The 23,372-nt window shown below is 55.3% G+C and overlaps 9 non-coding genes across 9 annotated transcripts; all 9 read right to left on the bottom strand.

Annotated features, from left to right (window-relative positions):
* Positions 1 to 41: 41 nt before the first annotated feature.
* Positions 42 to 160, bottom strand: LOC138565533 (5S ribosomal RNA). The gene has a single exon (XR_011301377.1). It is a non-coding gene; the product is annotated as a 5S ribosomal RNA (ribosomal RNA).
* A 2,185-nt stretch (positions 161 to 2,345) lies between these two features.
* LOC138565524 (5S ribosomal RNA) lies at positions 2,346 to 2,464 on the bottom strand. Its single transcript, XR_011301368.1, has one exon. It is a non-coding gene; the product is annotated as a 5S ribosomal RNA (ribosomal RNA).
* A 2,954-nt stretch (positions 2,465 to 5,418) lies between these two features.
* LOC138565500 (5S ribosomal RNA) lies at positions 5,419 to 5,537 on the bottom strand. Its single transcript, XR_011301365.1, has one exon. It is a non-coding gene; the product is annotated as a 5S ribosomal RNA (ribosomal RNA).
* Positions 5,538 to 7,722: 2,185 nt separating this feature from the next.
* On the bottom strand, positions 7,723 to 7,841 carry LOC138565499 (5S ribosomal RNA). The gene has a single exon (XR_011301364.1). It is a non-coding gene; the product is annotated as a 5S ribosomal RNA (ribosomal RNA).
* A 2,185-nt stretch (positions 7,842 to 10,026) lies between these two features.
* On the bottom strand, positions 10,027 to 10,145 carry LOC138565407 (5S ribosomal RNA). Its single transcript, XR_011301290.1, has one exon. It is a non-coding gene; the product is annotated as a 5S ribosomal RNA (ribosomal RNA).
* Positions 10,146 to 12,879: 2,734 nt separating this feature from the next.
* Positions 12,880 to 12,998, bottom strand: LOC138565298 (5S ribosomal RNA). The gene has a single exon (XR_011301190.1). It is a non-coding gene; the product is annotated as a 5S ribosomal RNA (ribosomal RNA).
* A 2,759-nt stretch (positions 12,999 to 15,757) lies between these two features.
* On the bottom strand, positions 15,758 to 15,876 carry LOC138565186 (5S ribosomal RNA). Its single transcript, XR_011301092.1, has one exon. It is a non-coding gene; the product is annotated as a 5S ribosomal RNA (ribosomal RNA).
* A 2,734-nt stretch (positions 15,877 to 18,610) lies between these two features.
* LOC138565068 (5S ribosomal RNA) lies at positions 18,611 to 18,729 on the bottom strand. The gene has a single exon (XR_011300987.1). It is a non-coding gene; the product is annotated as a 5S ribosomal RNA (ribosomal RNA).
* A 2,759-nt stretch (positions 18,730 to 21,488) lies between these two features.
* On the bottom strand, positions 21,489 to 21,607 carry LOC138564951 (5S ribosomal RNA). Its single transcript, XR_011300876.1, has one exon. It is a non-coding gene; the product is annotated as a 5S ribosomal RNA (ribosomal RNA).
* Between the last annotated feature and the right edge of the window lie 1,765 nt (positions 21,608 to 23,372).

Genomic DNA, 23,372 nt, shown 5'->3' with positions numbered 1-23,372 from the left:
GGAGAAGACGAACGCCACCTATCGGGGACAGAGTAGCAAAATGCCTACAGCACCTGGTATTCCCAGGCGGTCTCCCATCCAAGTACTAACCAGGCCCGACCCTGCTTAGCTTCCGAGATCGGACGAGATCGGGCGCATTCAGGGTGGTATGGCCGTAGGCGAGGAGTGCGCCGATTCCGAGCCTCTTGTGCTGTGTCAGCTCGGCATCCACCCCCCTCTTGCAATGCTGAACGCTGTCCTCGGCAGTGTGTTTCTGCTCTAAGAGTGTGCCGATTCCGAGCCTCTTGTGCTGTGTCGGCTCTGACGTCCCCACCCCTCTTGCAATGCTGAACGCTGTCCTCGGCAGTGTGTTTCTGCACTAAGAGTCAGCCGATTCCGAGTCTCTTGTGCTGTGTCGGCTGTGACGTCCCCACCCCTCTTGCAATGCTGAACGCTGTCCTCGGCAGTGTGTTTCTGCACTAAGAGTCAGCCGATTCCGAGCCTCTTGTGCTGTGTCGGCTCTGACGTCCACACCCCTCTTGCAATGCTGAACGCTGTCCTCGGCAGTGTGTTTCTGCTCTAAGAGTCAGCCGATTCCGAGCCTCTTGTGCTGTGTCGGCTCTGAAGTCCACACCCCTCTTGCAATGCTGAACGCTGTCCTCTGCAGTGTGCTGCTGCTCTTTTTTTGCCTCAAGCTCAGGAGCCACAGCTGCCGGCTTGGAAAAGCAACGAGCAGCTTCATGCACCCACTTTTGAAATACCCGCTTGCCTATTCATGTTTGCAAAGAAACTGCCTGTAAATTCAGCTCAAGCCACACTAGCACTCACTCTACCAAGCGTCAGTTCCTTACAAAAATAAAAATAAATCTCTAAAAGAAAGAAATAAACACACACACACACACACAATTTTCCTGCTGGGGTCTCCTCGACTCTTTGGAAGGCAGAGGTCGACGTGGGTTAAGGCCCTTCCTTACCTTCTCTGCTGGTGGTCTACGAGTGCAGGAAAGAAGCAGGCCCAGTAACAGCAACCGAGGCCCCCAGCCCAGCCCAGCCCATGCAGGGAACACCTGAAGGCTGACTCTCTAACCCAGTGCTGCTCCAAGTTGGTTTGGCAAAAGTTTGCAAAGAAGCTGCCTGTAAATTCAGCTCAAGCCACACTAGCACTCACCCAAGCGTCGGGTCCTTATAAAAAGGAAAAAAAGCACCTCTAAAAAATAAGAAATAAACACACACACAATTTTCCTGCTCCGGTCTCCTCGACTCCTTGGAAGGCAGAGGGCGATGTTGGTTGCGGCCCTTACCTTCTCCGGCTGGTGGCCTACAAGTGCAGGAAAGAAGCAGGCCCAGTAACAGCAACTGAGGCCCCCAACCCAGCACAGCGCAGGCAGGCATCAGCTGAAGGCTGATTCTCTACCCCATTGGTGCTCCAAGTTGGTTTGGCAAACGTTTGCAAAGAAGCCGCCCGTAAATTCAGATCAAACCACACTAGCACTCACCCAAGCGTCGGGAAGGCGGAGGGCAATGTCAGCTGAGGGCCTCACCTTCTCCGGCGGGTGGCCTACACGTCCAGGAAAGAAGCAAGCCCAGGAACAGCAGCTGAGGCCCCCAGCCCAGCCCAGCCCAGCCCAGCCCAGCCCTGCCCAGGTCAGGCATCAGCTGAAGGCCGACTCCCTGCACATGGGAAGGACCGAGGCCAGACCCTGGGCTCCTGGGCTCCTGGGCCCCTAGGCTGAAGGCTCGACCAGCGCTCGATCAGGCTCGATCAGGCGAGATTATTAGGTAGCATGGGGCCCAGCTGGGACTTCTAGGAAGCTTAGGGTGACCGCCACTTCTTCCCCATCCAGAGGCCTGGCTATGGAGACGAGAGGCATGATGTGGCCTCCCTTCCTGCCTCTTGAAGGCCCCTCTCCCCCCGTGAGCAGTTCCCGCTCCAAGTGTCCCCCTGTCTCCCAAGGTGCACTCTACCTCTAGACCCCACATATGCAGATGAGACCCATCCACTTCCCTCCACTAGCTGTAGGGGGCCTTGCGTGTCCACGTTTCAATGGCAGGGAAAGGGCCCACTCGAGAGAAAACAGAAAGACGCTGAAGGAGCTTTGGCAGGGACACGAGCTGCTCTTTTTTGCTCCATCCGAGCCGACAAGCTGCCGTCGATTCAGCCTCCCGCTGCTGGAGTGTGCTGCTCCAAGTTAGTTTGGCGAAAACGTGTTCGCTACTGACGGGGGTCTGTATTGGAGCAAGGGCTGCTGGCTGCCCCTTTGCCTTTTTCACGCGCTGTGTTTGTTAAAATTAAAAGGAGAATGGAGGAAAATGATAGCTCAAGGCGGAGAAGACGAACGCCACCTATCGGGGACAGAGTAGCAAAATGCCTACAGCACCTGGTATTCCCAGGCGGTCTCCCATCCAAGTACTAACCAGGCCCGACCCTGCTTAGCTTCCGAGATCGGACGAGATCGGGCGCATTCAGGGTGGTATGGCCGTAGGCGAGGAGTGCGCCGATTCCGCGCCTCTTGTGCTGTGTCAGCTCGGCATCCACCCCCCTCTTGCAATGCTGAACGCTGTCCTCGGCAGTGTGTTTCTGCTCTAAGAGTGTGCCGATTCCGAGCCTCTTGTGCTGTGTCGGCTCTGACGTCCCCACCCCTCTTGCAATGCTGAACGCTGTCCTCGGCAGTGTGTTTCTGCACTAAGAGTCAGCCGATTCCGAGCCTCTTGTGCTGTGTCGGCTGTGACGTCCCCACCCCTCTTGCAATGCTGAACGCTGTCCTCGGCAGTGTGTTTCTGCACTAAGAGTCAGCCGATTCCGAGCCTCTTGTGCTGTGTCGGCTGTGACGTCCCCACCCCTCTTGCAATGCTGAACGCTGTCCTCGGCAGTGTGTTTCTGCACTAAGAGTCAGCCGATTCCGAGCCTCTTGTGCTGTGTCGGCTCTGACGTCCACACCCCTCTTGCAATGCTGAACGCTGTCCTCGGCAGTGTGTTTCTGCTCTAAGAGTCAGCCGATTCCGAGCCTCTTGTGCTGTGTCGGCTCTGAAGTCCACACCCCTCTTGCAATGCTGAACGCTGTCCTCTGCAGTGTGCTGCTGCTCTTTTTTTGCCTCAAGCTCAGGAGCCACAGCTGCCGGCTTGGAAAAGCAACGAGCAGCTTCATGCACCCACTTTTGAAATACCCGCTTGCCTATTCATGTTTGCAAAGAAACTGCCTGTAAATTCAGCTCAAGCCACACTAGCACTCACTCTACCAAGCGTCAGTTCCTTACAAAAATAAAAATAAATCTCTAAAAGAAAGAAATAAACACACACACACACACACAATTTTCCTGCTGGGGTCTCCTCGACTCTTTGGAAGGCAGAGGTCGACGTGGGTTAAGGCCCTTCCTTACCTTCTCTGCTGGTGGTCTACGAGTGCAGGAAAGAAGCAGGCCCAGTAACAGCAACCGAGGCCCCCAGCCCAGCCCAGCCCATGCAGGGAACACCTGAAGGCTGACTCTCTAACCCAGTGCTGCTCCAAGTTGGTTTGGCAAAAGTTTGCAAAGAAGCTGCCTGTAAATTCAGCTCAAGCCACACTAGCACTCACCCAAGCGTCGGGTCCTTATAAAAAGGAAAAAAAGCACCTCTAAAAAATAAGAAATAAACACACACACAATTTTCCTGCTCCGGTCTCCTCGACTCCTTGGAAGGCAGAGGGCGATGTTGGTTGCGGCCCTTACCTTCTCCGGCTGGTGGCCTACAAGTGCAGGAAAGAAGCAGGCCCAGTAACAGCAACTGAGGCCCCCAACCCAGCACAGCCCAGGCAGGCATCAGCTGAAGGCTGATTCTCTAACCCAGTGGTGCTCCAAGTTGGTTTGGCAAACGTTTGCAAAGAAGCCGCCCGTAAATTCAGATCAAACCACACTAGCACTCACCCAAGCGTCGGTTCCTTATAAAAAGGGGGAAAAAAGCACCTCTAAAAAATAAGAAATAAACACACACACAATTTTCCTGCTCCGGTCTCCTCGACTCCTTGGAAGGCAAAGGGCGATGTTGGTTGAGGCCCTTACCTTCTCCGGCTGGTGGCCTACAAGTTCAGGAAAGAAGCAGGCCCAGTAACAGCAACTGAGGCCCCCAGCCCAGCCTAGCCCATGCAGGGAACACCTGAAGGCTGACTCTCTAACCCAGTGCTGCTCCAAGTTGGTTTGGCAAATGTTTGCAAAGAAGCTGCCTGTAAATTCAGCTCAAGCCACACTAGCACTCACCCAAGCGTCGGTTCCTTATAAAAAGGAAAAAAAAGCACCTCTAAAAAATAAGAAATAAACACACACCCAATTTTCCTGCTCCAGTCTCCTCGACCCCTTGGAAGGCAGAGGGCGATGTTGGTTGCAGCCCTTACCTTCTCCGGCTGGTGGCCTACAAGTGCAGGAAAGAAGCAGGCCCAGTAACAGCAACTGAGGCCCCCAACCCAGCACAGCGCAGGCAGGCATCAGCTGAAGGCTGATTCTCTACCCCATTGGTGCTCCAAGTTGGTTTGGCAAACGTTTGCAAAGAAGCCGCCCGTAAATTCAGATCAAACCACACTAGCACTCACCCAAGCGTCGGGAAGGCGGAGGGCAATGTCAGCTGAGGGCCTCACCTTCTCCGGCGGGTGGCCTACACGTCCAGGAAAGAAGCAAGCCCAGGAACAGCAGCTGAGGCCCCCAGCCCAGCCCAGCCCAGCCCAGCCCAGCCCTGCCCAGGTCAGGCATCAGCTGAAGGCCGACTCCCTGCACATGGGAAGGACCGAGGCCAGACCCTGGGCTCCTGGGCTCCTGGGCCCCTAGGCTGAAGGCTCGCCTCGGCTCGACCAGCGCTCGATCAGGCTCGATCAGGCGAGATTATTAGGTAGCATGGGGCCCAGCTGGGACTTCTAGGAAGCTTAGGGTGACCGCCACTTCTTCCCCATCCAGAGGCCTGGCTATGGAGACGAGAGGCATGATGTGGCCTCCCTTCCTGCCTCTTGAAGGCCCCTCTCCCCCCGTGAGCAGTTCCCGCTCCAAGTGTCCCCCTGTCTCCCAAGGTGCACTCTACCTCTAGACCCCACATATGCAGATGAGACCCATCCACTTCCCTCCACTAGCTGTAGGGGGCCTTGCGTGTCCACGTTTCAATGGCAGGGAAAGGGCCCACTCGAGAGAAAACAGAAAGACGCTGAAGGAGCTTTGGCAGGGACACGAGCTGCTCTTTTTTGCTCCATCCGAGCCGACAAGCTGCCGTCGATTCAGCCTCCCGCTGCTGGAGTGTGCTGCTCCAAGTTAGTTTGGCGAAAACGTGTTCGCTACTGACGGGGGTCTGTATTGGAGCAAGGGCTGCTGGCTGCCCCTTTGCCTTTTTCACGCGCTGTGTTTGTTAAAATTAAAAGGAGAATGGAGGAAAATGATAGCTCAAGGCGGAGAAGACGAACGCCACCTATCGGGGACAGAGTAGCAAAATGCCTACAGCACCTGGTATTCCCAGGCGGTCTCCCATCCAAGTACTAACCAGGCCCGACCCTGCTTAGCTTCCGAGATCGGACGAGATCGGGCGCATTCAGGGTGGTATGGCCGTAGGCGAGGAGTGCGCCGATTCCGAGCCTCTTGTGCTGTGTCAGCTCGGCATCCACCCCCCTCTTGCAATGCTGAACGCTGTCCTCGGCAGTGTGTTTCTGCTCTAAGAGTGTGCCGATTCCGAGCCTCTTGTGCTGTGTCGGCTCTGACGTCCCCACCCCTCTTGCAATGCTGAACGCTGTCCTCGGCAGTGTGTTTCTGCACTAAGAGTCAGCCGATTCCGAGCCTCTTGTGCTGTGTCGGCTGTGACGTCCCCACCCCTCTTGCAATGCTGAACGCTGTCCTCGGCAGTGTGTTTCTGCACTAAGAGTCAGCCGATTCCGAGCCTCTTGTGCTGTGTCGGCTCTGACGTCCACACCCCTCTTGCAATGCTGAACGCTGTCCTCGGCAGTGTGTTTCTGCTCTAAGAGTCAGCCGATTCCGAGCCTCTTGTGCTGTGTCGGCTCTGAAGTCCACACCCCTCTTGCAATGCTGAACGCTGTCCTCTGCAGTGTGCTGCTGCTCTTTTTTTGCCTCAAGCTCAGGAGCCACAGCTGCCGGCTTGGAAAAGCAACGAGCAGCTTCATGCACCCACTTTTGAAATACCCGCTTGCCTATTCATGTTTGCAAAGAAACTGCCTGTAAATTCAGCTCAAGCCACACTAGCACTCACTCTACCAAGCGTCAGTTCCTTACAAAAATAAAAATAAATCTCTAAAAGAAAGAAATAAACACACACACACACACACAATTTTCCTGCTGGGGTCTCCTCGACTCTTTGGAAGGCAGAGGTCGACGTGGGTTAAGGCCCTTCCTTACCTTCTCTGCTGGTGGTCTACGAGTGCAGGAAAGAAGCAGGCCCAGTAACAGCAACCGAGGCCCCCAGCCCAGCCCAGCCCATGCAGGGAACACCTGAAGGCTGACTCTCTAACCCAGTGCTGCTCCAAGTTGGTTTGGCAAAAGTTTGCAAAGAAGCTGCCTGTAAATTCAGCTCAAGCCACACTAGCACTCACCCAAGCGTCGGGTCCTTATAAAAAGGAAAAAAAGCACCTCTAAAAAATAAGAAATAAACACACACACAATTTTCCTGCTCCGGTCTCCTCGACTCCTTGGAAGGCAGAGGGCGATGTTGGTTGCGGCCCTTACCTTCTCCGGCTGGTGGCCTACAAGTGCAGGAAAGAAGCAGGCCCAGTAACAGCAACTGAGGCCCCCAACCCAGCACAGCGCAGGCAGGCATCAGCTGAAGGCTGATTCTCTACCCCATTGGTGCTCCAAGTTGGTTTGGCAAACGTTTGCAAAGAAGCCGCCCGTAAATTCAGATCAAACCACACTAGCACTCACCCAAGCGTCGGGAAGGCGGAGGGCAATGTCAGCTGAGGGCCTCACCTTCTCCGGCGGGTGGCCTACACGTCCAGGAAAGAAGCAAGCCCAGGAACAGCAGCTGAGGCCCCCAGCCCAGCCCAGCCCAGCCCAGCCCAGCCCTGCCCAGGTCAGGCATCAGCTGAAGGCCGACTCCCTGCACATGGGAAGGACCGAGGCCAGACCCTGGGCTCCTGGGCTCCTGGGCCCCTAGGCTGAAGGCTCGACCAGCGCTCGATCAGGCTCGATCAGGCGAGATTATTAGGTAGCATGGGGCCCAGCTGGGACTTCTAGGAAGCTTAGGGTGACCGCCACTTCTTCCCCATCCAGAGGCCTGGCTATGGAGACGAGAGGCATGATGTGGCCTCCCTTCCTGCCTCTTGAAGGCCCCTCTCCCCCCGTGAGCAGTTCCCGCTCCAAGTGTCCCCCTGTCTCCCAAGGTGCACTCTACCTCTAGACCCCACATATGCAGATGAGACCCATCCACTTCCCTCCACTAGCTGTAGGGGGCCTTGCGTGTCCACGTTTCAATGGCAGGGAAAGGGCCCACTCGAGAGAAAACAGAAAGACGCTGAAGGAGCTTTGGCAGGGACACGAGCTGCTCTTTTTTGCTCCATCCGAGCCGACAAGCTGCCGTCGATTCAGCCTCCCGCTGCTGGAGTGTGCTGCTCCAAGTTAGTTTGGCGAAAACGTGTTCGCTACTGACGGGGGTCTGTATTGGAGCAAGGGCTGCTGGCTGCCCCTTTGCCTTTTTCACGCGCTGTGTTTGTTAAAATTAAAAGGAGAATGGAGGAAAATGATAGCTCAAGGCGGAGAAGACGAACGCCACCTATCGGGGACAGAGTAGCAAAATGCCTACAGCACCTGGTATTCCCAGGCGGTCTCCCATCCAAGTACTAACCAGGCCCGACCCTGCTTAGCTTCCGAGATCGGACGAGATCGGGCGCATTCAGGGTGGTATGGCCGTAGGCGAGGAGTGCGCCGATTCCGAGCCTCTTGTGCTGTGTCAGCTCGGCATCCACCCCCCTCTTGCAATGCTGAACGCTGTCCTCGGCAGTGTGTTTCTGCTCTAAGAGTGTGCCGATTCCGAGCCTCTTGTGCTGTGTCGGCTCTGACGTCCCCACCCCTCTTGCAATGCTGAACGCTGTCCTCGGCAGTGTGTTTCTGCACTAAGAGTCAGCCGATTCCGAGCCTCTTGTGCTGTGTCGGCTGTGACGTCCCCACCCCTCTTGCAATGCTGAACGCTGTCCTCGGCAGTGTGTTTCTGCACTAAGAGTCAGCCGATTCCGAGCCTCTTGTGCTGTGTCGGCTCTGACGTCCACACCCCTCTTGCAATGCTGAACGCTGTCCTCGGCAGTGTGTTTCTGCTCTAAGAGTCAGCCGATTCCGAGCCTCTTGTGCTGTGTCGGCTCTGAAGTCCACACCCCTCTTGCAATGCTGAACGCTGTCCTCTGCAGTGTGCTGCTGCTCTTTTTTTGCCTCAAGCTCAGGAGCCACAGCTGCCGGCTTGGAAAAGCAACGAGCAGCTTCATGCACCCACTTTTGAAATACCCGCTTGCCTATTCATGTTTGCAAAGAAACTGCCTGTAAATTCAGCTCAAGCCACACTAGCACTCACTCTACCAAGCGTCAGTTCCTTACAAAAATAAAAATAAATCTCTAAAAGAAAGAAATAAACACACACACACACACACAATTTTCCTGCTGGGGTCTCCTCGACTCTTTGGAAGGCAGAGGTCGACGTGGGTTAAGGCCCTTCCTTACCTTCTCTGCTGGTGGTCTACGAGTGCAGGAAAGAAGCAGGCCCAGTAACAGCAACCGAGGCCCCCAGCCCAGCCCAGCCCATGCAGGGAACACCTGAAGGCTGACTCTCTAACCCAGTGCTGCTCCAAGTTGGTTTGGCAAAAGTTTGCAAAGAAGCTGCCTGTAAATTCAGCTCAAGCCACACTAGCACTCACCCAAGCGTCGGGTCCTTATAAAAAGGAAAAAAAGCACCTCTAAAAAATAAGAAATAAACACACACACAATTTTCCTGCTCCGGTCTCCTCGACTCCTTGGAAGGCAGAGGGCGATGTTGGTTGCGGCCCTTACCTTCTCCGGCTGGTGGCCTACAAGTGCAGGAAAGAAGCAGGCCCAGTAACAGCAACTGAGGCCCCCAACCCAGCACAGCGCAGGCAGGCATCAGCTGAAGGCTGATTCTCTACCCCATTGGTGCTCCAAGTTGGTTTGGCAAACGTTTGCAAAGAAGCCGCCCGTAAATTCAGATCAAACCACACTAGCACTCACCCAAGCGTCGGGAAGGCGGAGGGCAATGTCAGCTGAGGGCCTCACCTTCTCCGGCGGGTGGCCTACACGTCCAGGAAAGAAGCAAGCCCAGGAACAGCAGCTGAGGCCCCCAGCCCAGCCCAGCCCAGCCCAGCCCAGCCCTGCCCAGGTCAGGCATCAGCTGAAGGCCGACTCCCTGCACATGGGAAGGACCGAGGCCAGACCCTGGGCTCCTGGGCTCCTGGGCCCCTAGGCTGAAGGCTCGACCAGCGCTCGATCAGGCTCGATCAGGCGAGATTATTAGGTAGCATGGGGCCCAGCTGGGACTTCTAGGAAGCTTAGGGTGACCGCCACTTCTTCCCCATCCAGAGGCCTGGCTATGGAGACGAGAGGCATGATGTGGCCTCCCTTCCTGCCTCTTGAAGGCCCCTCTCCCCCCGTGAGCAGTTCCCGCTCCAAGTGTCCCCCTGTCTCCCAAGGTGCACTCTACCTCTAGACCCCACATATGCAGATGAGACCCATCCACTTCCCTCCACTAGCTGTAGGGGGCCTTGCGTGTCCACGTTTCAATGGCAGGGAAAGGGCCCACTCGAGAGAAAACAGAAAGACGCTGAAGGAGCTTTGGCAGGGACACGAGCTGCTCTTTTTTGCTCCATCCGAGCCGACAAGCTGCCGTCGATTCAGCCTCCCGCTGCTGGAGTGTGCTGCTCCAAGTTAGTTTGGCGAAAACGTGTTCGCTACTGACGGGGGTCTGTATTGGAGCAAGGGCTGCTGGCTGCCCCTTTGCCTTTTTCACGCGCTGTGTTTGTTAAAATTAAAAGGAGAATGGAGGAAAATGATAGCTCAAGGCGGAGAAGACGAACGCCACCTATCGGGGACAGAGTAGCAAAATGCCTACAGCACCTGGTATTCCCAGGCGGTCTCCCATCCAAGTACTAACCAGGCCCGACCCTGCTTAGCTTCCGAGATCGGACGAGATCGGGCGCATTCAGGGTGGTATGGCCGTAGGCGAGGAGTGCGCCGATTCCGAGCCTCTTGTGCTGTGTCAGCTCGGCATCCACCCCCCTCTTGCAATGCTGAACGCTGTCCTCGGCAGTGTGTTTCTGCTCTAAGAGTGTGCCGATTCCGAGCCTCTTGTGCTGTGTCGGCTCTGACGTCCCCACCCCTCTTGCAATGCTGAACGCTGTCCTCGGCAGTGTGTTTCTGCACTAAGAGTCAGCCGATTCCGAGCCTCTTGTGCTGTGTCGGCTCTGACGTCCACACCCCTCTTGCAATGCTGAACGCTGTCCTCGGCAGTGTGTTTCTGCTCTAAGAGTCAGCCGATTCCGAGCCTCTTGTGCTGTGTCGGCTCTGAAGTCCACACCCCTCTTGCAATGCTGAACGCTGTCCTCTGCAGTGTGCTGCTGCTCTTTTTTTGCCTCAAGCTCAGGAGCCACAGCTGCCGGCTTGGAAAAGCAACGAGCAGCTCCATGCACCCACTTTTGAAATACCCGCTTGCCTATTCATGTTTGCAAAGAAACTGCCTGTAAATTCAGCTCAAGCCACACTAGCACTCACTCTACCAAGCGTCAGTTCCTTACAAAAATAAAAATAAATCTCTAAAAGAAAGAAATAAACACACACACACACACACAATTTTCCTGCTGGGGTCTCCTCGACTCTTTGGAAGGCAGAGGTCGACGTGGGTTAAGGCCCTTCCTTACCTTCTCTGCTGGTGGTCTACGAGTGCAGGAAAGAAGCAGGCCCAGTAACAGCAACCGAGGCCCCCAGCCCAGCCCAGCCCATGCAGGGAACACCTGAAGGCTGACTCTCTAACCCAGTGCTGCTCCAAGTTGGTTTGGCAAAAGTTTGCAAAGAAGCTGCCTGTAAATTCAGCTCAAGCCACACTAGCACTCACCCAAGCGTCGGGTCCTTATAAAAAGGAAAAAAAGCACCTCTAAAAAATAAGAAATAAACACACACACAATTTTCCTGCTCCGGTCTCCTCGACTCCTTGGAAGGCAGAGGGCGATGTTGGTTGCGGCCCTTACCTTCTCCGGCTGGTGGCCTACAAGTGCAGGAAAGAAGCAGGCCCAGTAACAGCAACTGAGGCCCCCAACCCAGCACAGCCCAGGCAGGCATCAGCTGAAGGCTGATTCTCTAACCCAGTGGTGCTCCAAGTTGGTTTGGCAAACGTTTGCAAAGAAGCCGCCCGTAAATTCAGATCAAACCACACTAGCACTCACCCAAGCGTCGGTTCCTTATAAAAAGGGGGAAAAAAGCACCTCTAAAAAATAAGAAATAAACACACACACAATTTTCCTGCTCCGGTCTCCTCGACTCCTTGGAAGGCAAAGGGCGATGTTGGTTGAGGCCCTTACCTTCTCCGGCTGGTGGCCTACAAGTTCAGGAAAGAAGCAGGCCCAGTAACAGCAACTGAGGCCCCCAGCCCAGCCTAGCCCATGCAGGGAACACCTGAAGGCTGACTCTCTAACCCAGTGCTGCTCCAAGTTGGTTTGGCAAATGTTTGCAAAGAAGCTGCCTGTAAATTCAGCTCACGCCACACTAGCACTCACCCAAGCGTCGGTTCCTTATAAAAAGGAAAAAAAAGCACCTCTAAAAAATAAGAAATAAACACACACCCAATTTTCCTGCTCCAGTCTCCTCGACCCCTTGGAAGGCAGAGGGCGATGTTGGTTGCAGCCCTTACCTTCTCCGGCTGGTGGCCTACAAGTGCAGGAAAGAAGCAGGCCCAGTAACAGCAACTGAGGCCCCCAACCCAGCACAGCGCAGGCAGGCATCAGCTGAAGGCTGATTCTCTACCCCATTGGTGCTCCAAGTTGGTTTGGCAAACGTTTGCAAAGAAGCCGCCCGTAAATTCAGATCAAACCACACTAGCACTCACCCAAGCGTCGGGAAGGCGGAGGGCAATGTCAGCTGAGGGCCTCACCTTCTCCGGCGGGTGGCCTACACGTCCAGGAAAGAAGCAAGCCCAGGAACAGCAGCTGAGGCCCCCAGCCCAGCCCAGCCCAGCCCTGCCCAGGTCAGGCATCAGCTGAAGGCCGACTCCCTGCACATGGGAAGGACCGAGGCCAGACCCTGGGCTCCTGGGCTCCTGGGCCCCTAGGCTGAAGGCTCGACCAGCGCTCGATCAGGCTCGATCAGGCGAGATTATTAGGTAGCATGGGGCCCAGCTGGGACTTCTAGGAAGCTTAGGGTGACCGCCACTTCTTCCCCATCCAGAGGCCTGGCTATGGAGACGAGAGGCATGATGTGGCCTCCCTTCCTGCCTCTTGAAGGCCCCTCTCCCCCCGTGAGCAGTTCCCGCTCCAAGTGTCCCCCTGTCTCCCAAGGTGCACTCTACCTCTAGACCCCACATATGCAGATGAGACCCATCCACTTCCCTCCACTAGCTGTAGGGGGCCTTGCGTGTCCACGTTTCAATGGCAGGGAAAGGGCCCACTCGAGAGAAAACAGAAAGACGCTGAAGGAGCTTTGGCAGGGACACGAGCTGCTCTTTTTTGCTCCATCCGAGCCGACAAGCTGCCGTCGATTCAGCCTCCCGCTGCTGGAGTGTGCTGCTCCAAGTTAGTTTGGCGAAAACGTGTTCGCTACTGACGGGGGTCTGTATTGGAGCAAGGGCTGCTGGCTGCCCCTTTGCCTTTTTCACGCGCTGTGTTTGTTAAAATTAAAAGGAGAATGGAGGAAAATGATAGCTCAAGGCGGAGAAGACGAACGCCACCTATCGGGGACAGAGTAGCAAAATGCCTACAGCACCTGGTATTCCCAGGCGGTCTCCCATCCAAGTACTAACCAGGCCCGACCCTGCTTAGCTTCCGAGATCGGACGAGATCGGGCGCATTCAGGGTGGTATGGCCGTAGGCGAGGAGTGCGCCGATTCCGAGCCTCTTGTGCTGTGTCAGCTCGGCATCCACCCCCCTCTTGCAATGCTGAACGCTGTCCTCGGCAGTGTGTTTCTGCTCTAAGAGTGTGCCGATTCCGAGCCTCTTGTGCTGTGTCGGCTCTGACGTCCCCACCCCTCTTGCAATGCTGAACGCTGTCCTCGGCAGTGTGTTTCTGCACTAAGAGTCAGCCGATTCCGAGCCTCTTGTGCTGTGTCGGCTCTGACGTCCACACCCCTCTTGCAATGCTGAACGCTGTCCTCGGCAGTGTGTTTCTGCTCTAAGAGTCAGCCGATTCCGAGCCTCTTGTGCTGTGTCGGCTCTGAAGTCCACACCCCTCTTGCAATGCTGAACGCTGTCCTCTGCAGTGTGCTGCTGCTCTTTTTTTGCCTCAAGCTCAGGAGCCACAGCTGCCGGCTTGGAAAAGCAACGAGCAGCTCCATGCACCCACTTTTGAAATACCCGCTTGCCTATTCATGTTTGCAAAGAAACTGCCTGTAAATTCAGCTCAAGCCACACTAGCACTCACTCTACCAAGCGTCAGTTCCTTACAAAAATAAAAATAAATCTCTAAAAGAAAGAAATAAACACACACACACACACACAATTTTCCTGCTGGGGTCTCCTCGACTCTTTGGAAGGCAGAGGTCGACGTGGGTTAAGGCCCTTCCTTACCTTCTCTGCTGGTGGTCTACGAGTGCAGGAAAGAAGCAGGCCCAGTAACAGCAACCGAGGCCCCCAGCCCAGCCCAGCCCATGCAGGGAACACCTGAAGGCTGACTCTCTAACCCAGTGCTGCTCCAAGTTGGTTTGGCAAAAGTTTGCAAAGAAGCTGCCTGTAAATTCAGCTCAAGCCACACTAGCACTCACCCAAGCGTCGGGTCCTTATAAAAAGGAAAAAAAGCACCTCTAAAAAATAAGAAATAAACACACACACAATTTTCCTGCTCCGGTCTCCTCGACTCCTTGGAAGGCAGAGGGCGATGTTGGTTGCGGCCCTTACCTTCTCCGGCTGGTGGCCTACAAGTGCAGGAAAGAAGCAGGCCCAGTAACAGCAACTGAGGCCCCCAACCCAGCACAGCCCAGGCAGGCATCAGCTGAAGGCTGATTCTCTAACCCAGTGGTGCTCCAAGTTGGTTTGGCAAACGTTTGCAAAGAAGCCGCCCGTAAATTCAGATCAAACCACACTAGCACTCACCCAAGCGTCGGTTCCTTATAAAAAGGGGGAAAAAAGCACCTCTAAAAAATAAGAAATAAACACACACACAATTTTCCTGCTCCGGTCTCCTCGACTCCTTGGAAGGCAAAGGGCGATGTTGGTTGAGGCCCTTACCTTCTCCGGCTGGTGGCCTACAAGTTCAGGAAAGAAGCAGGCCCAGTAACAGCAACTGAGGCCCCCAGCCCAGCCTAGCCCATGCAGGGAACACCTGAAGGCTGACTCTCTAACCCAGTGCTGCTCCAAGTTGGTTTGGCAAATGTTTGCAAAGAAGCTGCCTGTAAATTCAGCTCAAGCCACACTAGCACTCACCCAAGCGTCGGTTCCTTATAAAAAGGAAAAAAAAGCACCTCTAAAAAATAAGAAATAAACACACACCCAATTTTCCTGCTCCAGTCTCCTCGACCCCTTGGAAGGCAGAGGGCGATGTTGGTTGCAGCCCTTACCTTCTCCGGCTGGTGGCCTACAAGTGCAGGAAAGAAGCAGGCCCAGTAACAGCAACTGAGGCCCCCAACCCAGCACAGCGCAGGCAGGCATCAGCTGAAGGCTGATTCTCTACCCCATTGGTGCTCCAAGTTGGTTTGGCAAACGTTTGCAAAGAAGCCGCCCGTAAATTCAGATCAAACCACACTAGCACTCACCCAAGCGTCGGGAAGGCGGAGGGCAATGTCAGCTGAGGGCCTCACCTTCTCCGGCGGGTGGCCTACACGTCCAGGAAAGAAGCAAGCCCAGGAACAGCAGCTGAGGCCCCCAGCCCAGCCCAGCCCAGCCCAGCCCAGCCCAGCCCTGCCCAGGTCAGGCATCAGCTGAAGGCCGACTCCCTGCACATGGGAAGGACCGAGGCCAGACCCTGGGCTCCTGGGCTCCTGGGCCCCTAGGCTGAAGGCTCGCCTCGGCTCGACCAGCGCTCGATCAGGCTCGATCAGGCGAGATTATTAGGTAGCATGGGGCCCAGCTGGGACTTCTAGGAAGCTTAGGGTGACCGCCACTTCTTCCCCATCCAGAGGCCTGGCTATGGAGACGAGAGGCATGATGTGGCCTCCCTTCCTGCCTCTTGAAGGCCCCTCTCCCCCCGTGAGCAGTTCCCGCTCCAAGTGTCCCCCTGTCTCCCAAGGTGCACTCTACCTCTAGACCCCACATATGCAGATGAGACCCATCCACTTCCCTCCACTAGCTGTAGGGGGCCTTGCGTGTCCACGTTTCAATGGCAGGGAAAGGGCCCACTCGAGAGAAAACAGAAAGACGCTGAAGGAGCTTTGGCAGGGACACGAGCTGCTCTTTTTTGCTCCATCCGAGCCGACAAGCTGCCGTCGATTCAGCCTCCCGCTGCTGGAGTGTGCTGCTCCAAGTTAGTTTGGCGAAAACGTGTTCGCTACTGACGGGGGTCTGTATTGGAGCAAGGGCTGCTGGCTGCCCCTTTGCCTTTTTCACGCGCTGTGTTTGTTAAAATTAAAAGGAGAATGGAGGAAAATGATAGCTCAAGGCGGAGAAGACGAACGCCACCTATCGGGGACAGAGTAGCAAAATGCCTACAGCACCTGGTATTCCCAGGCGGTCTCCCATCCAAGTACTAACCAGGCCCGACCCTGCTTAGCTTCCGAGATCGGACGAGATCGGGCGCATTCAGGGTGGTATGGCCGTAGGCGAGGAGTGCGCCGATTCCGAGCCTCTTGTGCTGTGTCAGCTCGGCATCCACCCCCCTCTTGCAATGCTGAACGCTGTCCTCGGCAGTGTGTTTCTGCTCTAAGAGTGTGCCGATTCCGAGCCTCTTGTGCTGTGTCGGCTCTGACGTCCCCACCCCTCTTGCAATGCTGAACGCTGTCCTCGGCAGTGTGTTTCTGCACTAAGAGTCAGCCGATTCCGAGCCTCTTGTGCTGTGTCGGCTCTGACGTCCACACCCCTCTTGCAATGCTGAACGCTGTCCTCGGCAGTGTGTTTCTGCTCTAAGAGTCAGCCGATTCCGAGCCTCTTGTGCTGTGTCGGCTCTGAAGTCCACACCCCTCTTGCAATGCTGAACGCTGTCCTCTGCAGTGTGCTGCTGCTCTTTTTTTGCCTCAAGCTCAGGAGCCACAGCTGCCGGCTTGGAAAAGCAACGAGCAGCTCCATGCACCCACTTTTGAAATACCCGCTTGCCTATTCATGTTTGCAAAGAAACTGCCTGTAAATTCAGCTCAAGCCACACTAGCACTCACTCTACCAAGCGTCAGTTCCTTACAAAAATAAAAATAAATCTCTAAAAGAAAGAAATAAACACACACACACACACACAATTTTCCTGCTGGGGTCTCCTCGACTCTTTGGAAGGCAGAGGTCGACGTGGGTTAAGGCCCTTCCTTACCTTCTCTGCTGGTGGTCTACGAGTGCAGGAAAGAAGCAGGCCCAGTAACAGCAACCGAGGCCCCCAGCCCAGCCCAGCCCATGCAGGGAACACCTGAAGGCTGACTCTCTAACCCAGTGCTGCTCCAAGTTGGTTTGGCAAAAGTTTGCAAAGAAGCTGCCTGTAAATTCAGCTCAAGCCACACTAGCACTCACCCAAGCGTCGGGTCCTTATAAAAAGGAAAAAAAGCACCTCTAAAAAATAAGAAATAAACACACACACAATTTTCCTGCTCCGGTCTCCTCGACTCCTTGGAAGGCAGAGGGCGATGTTGGTTGCGGCCCTTACCTTCTCCGGCTGGTGGCCTACAAGTGCAGGAAAGAAGCAGGCCCAGTAACAGCAACTGAGGCCCCCAACCCAGCACAGCCCAGGCAGGCATCAGCTGAAGGCTGATTCTCTAACCCAGTGGTGCTCCAAGTTGGTTTGGCAAACGTTTGCAAAGAAGCCGCCCGTAAATTCAGATCAAACCACACTAGCACTCACCCAAGCGTCGGTTCCTTATAAAAAGGGGGAAAAAAGCACCTCTAAAAAATAAGAAATAAACACACACACAATTTTCCTGCTCCGGTCTCCTCGACTCCTTGGAAGGCAAAGGGCGATGTTGGTTGAGGCCCTTACCTTCTCCGGCTGGTGGCCTACAAGTTCAGGAAAGAAGCAGGCCCAGTAACAGCAACTGAGGCCCCCAGCCCAGCCTAGCCCATGCAGGGAACACCTGAAGGCTGACTCTCTAACCCAGTGCTGCTCCAAGTTGGTTTGGCAAATGTTTGCAAAGAAGCTGCCTGTAAATTCAGCTCACGCCACACTAGCACTCACCCAAGCGTCGGTTCCTTATAAAAAGGAAAAAAAAGCACCTCTAAAAAATAAGAAATAAACACACACCCAATTTTCCTGCTCCAGTCTCCTCGACCCCTTGGAAGGCAGAGGGCGATGTTGGTTGCAGCCCTTACCTTCTCCGGCTGGTGGCCTACAAGTGCAGGAAAGAAGCAGGCCCAGTAACAGCAACTGAGGCCCCCAACCCAGCACAGCGCAGGCAGGCATCAGCTGAAGGCTGATTCTCTACCCCATTGGTGCTCCAAGTTGGTTTGGCAAACGTTTGCAAAGAAGCCGCCCGTAAATTCAGATCAAACCACACTAGCACTCACCCAAGCGTCGGGAAGGCGGAGGGCAATGTCAGCTGAGGGCCTCACCTTCTCCGGCGGGTGGCCTACACGTCCAGGAAAGAAGCAAGCCCAGGAACAGCAGCTGAGGCCCCCAGCCCAGCCCAGCCCAGCCCTGCCCAGGTCAGGCATCAGCTGAAGGCCGACTCCCTGCACATGGGAAGGACCGAGGCCAGACCCTGGGCTCCTGGGCTCCTGGGCCCCTAGGCTGAAGGCTCGACCAGCGCTCGATCAGGCTCGATCAGGCGAGATTATTAGGTAGCATGGGGCCCAGCTGGGACTTCTAGGAAGCTTAGGGTGACCGCCACTTCTTCCCCATCCAGAGGCCTGGCTATGGAGACGAGAGGCATGATGTGGCCTCCCTTCCTGCCTCTTGAAGGCCCCTCTCCCCCCGTGAGCAGTTCCCGCTCCAAGTGTCCCCCTGTCTCCCAAGGTGCACTCTACCTCTAGACCCCACATATGCAGATGAGACCCATCCACTTCCCTCCACTAGCTGTAGGGGGCCTTGCGTGTCCACGTTTCAATGGCAGGGAAAGGGCCCACTCGAGAGAAAACAGAAAGACGCTGAAGGAGCTTTGGCAGGGACACGAGCTGCTCTTTTTTGCTCCATCCGAGCCGACAAGCTGCCGTCGATTCAGCCTCCCGCTGCTGGAGTGTGCTGCTCCAAGTTAGTTTGGCGAAAACGTGTTCGCTACTGACGGGGGTCTGTATTGGAGCAAGGGCTGCTGGCTGCCCCTTTGCCTTTTTCACGCGCTGTGTTTGTTAAAATTAAAAGGAGAATGGAGGAAAATGATAGCTCAAGGCGGAGAAGACGAACGCCACCTATCGGGGACAGAGTAGCAAAATGCCTACAGCACCTGGTATTCCCAGGCGGTCTCCCATCCAAGTACTAACCAGGCCCGACCCTGCTTAGCTTCCGAGATCGGACGAGATCGGGCGCATTCAGGGTGGTATGGCCGTAGGCGAGGAGTGCGCCGATTCCGAGCCTCTTGTGCTGTGTCAGCTCGGCATCCACCCCCCTCTTGCAATGCTGAACGCTGTCCTCGGCAGTGTGTTTCTGCTCTAAGAGTGTGCCGATTCCGAGCCTCTTGTGCTGTGTCGGCTCTGACGTCCCCACCCCTCTTGCAATGCTGAACGCTGTCCTCGGCAGTGTGTTTCTGCACTAAGAGTCAGCCGATTCCGAGCCTCTTGTGCTGTGTCGGCTCTGACGTCCACACCCCTCTTGCAATGCTGAACGCTGTCCTCGGCAGTGTGTTTCTGCTCTAAGAGTCAGCCGATTCCGAGCCTCTTGTGCTGTGTCGGCTCTGAAGTCCACACCCCTCTTGCAATGCTGAACGCTGTCCTCTGCAGTGTGCTGCTGCTCTTTTTTTGCCTCAAGCTCAGGAGCCACAGCTGCCGGCTTGGAAAAGCAACGAGCAGCTCCATGCACCCACTTTTGAAATACCCGCTTGCCTATTCATGTTTGCAAAGAAACTGCCTGTAAATTCAGCTCAAGCCACACTAGCACTCACTCTACCAAGCGTCAGTTCCTTACAAAAATAAAAATAAATCTCTAAAAGAAAGAAATAAACACACACACACACACACAATTTTCCTGCTGGGGTCTCCTCGACTCTTTGGAAGGCAGAGGTCGACGTGGGTTAAGGCCCTTCCTTACCTTCTCTGCTGGTGGTCTACGAGTGCAGGAAAGAAGCAGGCCCAGTAACAGCAACCGAGGCCCCCAGCCCAGCCCAGCCCATGCAGGGAACACCTGAAGGCTGACTCTCTAACCCAGTGCTGCTCCAAGTTGGTTTGGCAAAAGTTTGCAAAGAAGCTGCCTGTAAATTCAGCTCAAGCCACACTAGCACTCACCCAAGCGTCGGGTCCTTATAAAAAGGAAAAAAAGCACCTCTAAAAAATAAGAAATAAACACACACACAATTTTCCTGCTCCGGTCTCCTCGACTCCTTGGAAGGCAGAGGGCGATGTTGGTTGCGGCCCTTACCTTCTCCGGCTGGTGGCCTACAAGTGCAGGAAAGAAGCAGGCCCAGTAACAGCAACTGAGGCCCCCAACCCAGCACAGCCCAGGCAGGCATCAGCTGAAGGCTGATTCTCTAACCCAGTGGTGCTCCAAGTTGGTTTGGCAAACGTTTGCAAAGAAGCCGCCCGTAAATTCAGATCAAACCACACTAGCACTCACCCAAGCGTCGGTTCCTTATAAAAAGGGGGAAAAAAGCACCTCTAAAAAATAAGAAATAAACACACACACAATTTTCCTGCTCCGGTCTCCTCGACTCCTTGGAAGGCAAAGGGCGATGTTGGTTGAGGCCCTTACCTTCTCCGGCTGGTGGCCTACAAGTTCAGGAAAGAAGCAGGCCCAGTAACAGCAACTGAGGCCCCCAGCCCAGCCTAGCCCATGCAGGGAACACCTGAAGGCTGACTCTCTAACCCAGTGCTGCTCCAAGTTGGTTTGGCAAATGTTTGCAAAGAAGCTGCCTGTAAATTCAGCTCAAGCCACACTAGCACTCACCCAAGCGTCGGTTCCTTATAAAAAGGAAAAAAAAGCACCTCTAAAAAATAAGAAATAAACACACACCCAATTTTCCTGCTCCAGTCTCCTCGACCCCTTGGAAGGCAGAGGGCGATGTTGGTTGCAGCCCTTACCTTCTCCGGCTGGTGGCCTACAAGTGCAGGAAAGAAGCAGGCCCAGTAACAGCAACTGAGGCCCCCAACCCAGCACAGCGCAGGCAGGCATCAGCTGAAGGCTGATTCTCTACCCCATTGGTGCTCCAAGTTGGTTTGGCAAACGTTTGCAAAGAAGCCGCCCGTAAATTCAGATCAAACCACACTAGCACTCACCCAAGCGTCGGGAAGGCGGAGGGCAATGTCAGCTGAGGGCCTCACCTTCTCCGGCGGGTGGCCTACACGTCCAGGAAAGAAGCAAGCCCAGGAACAGCAGCTGAGGCCCCCAGCCCAGCCCAGCCCAGCCCAGCCCAGCCCAGCCCTGCCCAGGTCAGGCATCAGCTGAAGGCCGACTCCCTGCACATGGGAAGGACCGAGGCCAGACCCTGGGCTCCTGGGCTCCTGGGCCCCTAGGCTGAAGGCTCGCCTCGGCTCGACCAGCGCTCGATCAGGCTCGATCAGGCGAGATTATTAGGTAGCATGGGGCCCAGCTGGGACTTCTAGGAAGCTTAGGGTGACCGCCACTTCTTCCCCATCCAGAGGCCTGGCTATGGAGACGAGAGGCATGATGTGGCCTCCCTTCCTGCCTCTTGAAGGCCCCTCTCCCCCCGTGAGCAGTTCCCGCTCCAAGTGTCCCCCTGTCTCCCAAGGTGCACTCTACCTCTAGACCCCACATATGCAGATGAGACCCATCCACTTCCCTCCACTAGCTGTAGGGGGCCTTGCGTGTCCACGTTTCAATGGCAGGGAAAGGGCCCACTCGAGAGAAAACAGAAAGACGCTGAAGGAGCTTTGGCAGGGACACGAGCTGCTCTTTTTTGCTCCATCCGAGCCGACAAGCTGCCGTCGATTCAGCCTCCCGCTGCTGGAGTGTGCTGCTCCAAGTTAGTTTGGCGAAAACGTGTTCGCTACTGACGGGGGTCTGTATTGGAGCAAGGGCTGCTGGCTGCCCCTTTGCCTTTTTCACGCGCTGTGTTTGTTAAAATTAAAAGGAGAATGGAGGAAAATGATAGCTCAAGGCGGAGAAGACGAACGCCACCTATCGGGGACAGAGTAGCAAAATGCCTACAGCACCTGGTATTCCCAGGCGGTCTCCCATCCAAGTACTAACCAGGCCCGACCCTGCTTAGCTTCCGAGATCGGACGAGATCGGGCGCATTCAGGGTGGTATGGCCGTAGGCGAGGAGTGCGCCGATTCCGAGCCTCTTGTGCTGTGTCAGCTCGGCATCCACCCCCCTCTTGCAATGCTGAACGCTGTCCTCGGCAGTGTGTTTCTGCTCTAAGAGTGTGCCGATTCCGTGCCTCTTGTGCTGTGTCGGCTCTGACGTCCCCACCCCTCTTGCAATGCTGAACGCTGTCCTCGGCAGTGTGTTTCTGCACTAAGAGTCAGCCGATTCCGAGCCTCTTGTGCTGTGTCGGCTGTGACGTCCCCACCCCTCTTGCAATGCTGAACGCTGTCCTCGGCAGTGTGTTTCTGCACTAAGAGTCAGCCGATTCCGAGCCTCTTGTGCTGTGTCGGCTCTGACGTCCACACCCCTCTTGCAATGCTGAACGCTGTCCTCGGCAGTGTGTTTCTGCTCTAAGAGTCAGCCGATTCCGAGCCTCTTGTGCTGTGTCGGCTCTGAAGTCCACACCCCTCTTGCAATGCTGAACGCTGTCCTCTGCAGTGTGCTGCTGCTCTTTTTTTGCCTCAAGCTCAGGAGCCACAGCTGCCGGCTTGGAAAAGCAACGAGCAGCTTCATGCACCCACTTTTGAAATACCCGCTTGCCTATTCATGTTTGCAAAGAAACTGCCTGTAAATTCAGCTCAAGCCACACTAGCACTCACTCTACCAAGCGTCAGTTCCTTACAAAAATAAAAATAAATCTCTAAAAGAAAGAAATAAACACACACACACACACACAATTTTCCTGCTGGGGTCTCCTCGACTCTTTGGAAGGCAGAGGTCGACGTGGGTTAAGGCCCTTCCTTACCTTCTCTGCTGGTGGTCTACGAGTGCAGGAAAGAAGCAGGCCCAGTAACAGCAACCGAGGCCCCCAGCCCAGCCCAGCCCATGCAGGGAACACCTGAAGGCTGACTCTCTAACCCAGTGCTGCTCCAAGTTGGTTTGGCAAAAGTTTGCAAAGAAGCTGCCTGTAAATTCAGCTCAAGCCACACTAGCACTCACCCAAGCGTCGGGTCCTTATAAAAAGGAAAAAAAGCACCTCTAAAAAATAAGAAATAAACACACACACAATTTTCCTGCTCCGGTCTCCTCGACTCCTTGGAAGGCAGAGGGCGATGTTGGTTGCGGCCCTTACCTTCTCCGGCTGGTGGCCTACAAGTGCAGGAAAGAAGCAGGCCCAGTAACAGCAACTGAGGCCCCCAACCCAGCACAGCGCAGGCAGGCATCAGCTGAAGGCTGATTCTCTACCCCATTGGTGCTCCAAGTTGGTTTGGCAAACGTTTGCAAAGAAGCCGCCCGTAAATTCAGATCAAACCACACTAGCACTCACCCAAGCGTCGGGAAGGCGGAGGGCAATGTCAGCTGAGGGCCTCACCTTCTCCGGCGGGTGGCCTACACGTCCAGGAAAGAAGCAAGCCCAGGAACAGCAGCTGAGGCCCCCAGCCCAGCCCAGCCCAGCCCAGCCCTGCCCAGGTCAGGCATCAGCTGAAGGCCGACTCCCTGCACATGGGAAGGACCGAGGCCAGACCCTGGGCTCCTGGGCTCCTGGGCCCCTAGGCTGAAGGCTCGACCAGCGCTCGATCAGGCTCGATCAGGCGAGATTATTAGGTAGCATGGGGCCCAGCTGGGACTTCTAGGAAGCTTAGGGTGACCGCCACTTCTTCCCCATCCAGAGGCCTGGCTATGGAGACGAGAGGCATGATGTGGCCTCCCTTCCTGCCTCTTGAAGGCCCCTCTCCCCCCGTGAGCAGTTCCCGCTCCAAGTGTCCCCCTGTCTCCC

Source organism: Ambystoma mexicanum, chromosome 1q, assembly GCF_040938575.1.
Source record: "Ambystoma mexicanum isolate Mex_15411 chromosome 1q, UKY_AmexF1_1, whole genome shotgun sequence".
NCBI classification, from domain to species: Eukaryota; Metazoa; Chordata; class Amphibia; order Caudata; family Ambystomatidae; genus Ambystoma; species Ambystoma mexicanum.
Note: the sequence above shows the minus strand (reverse complement) of the source record. Positions and strands in the feature narration are given on the sequence as shown.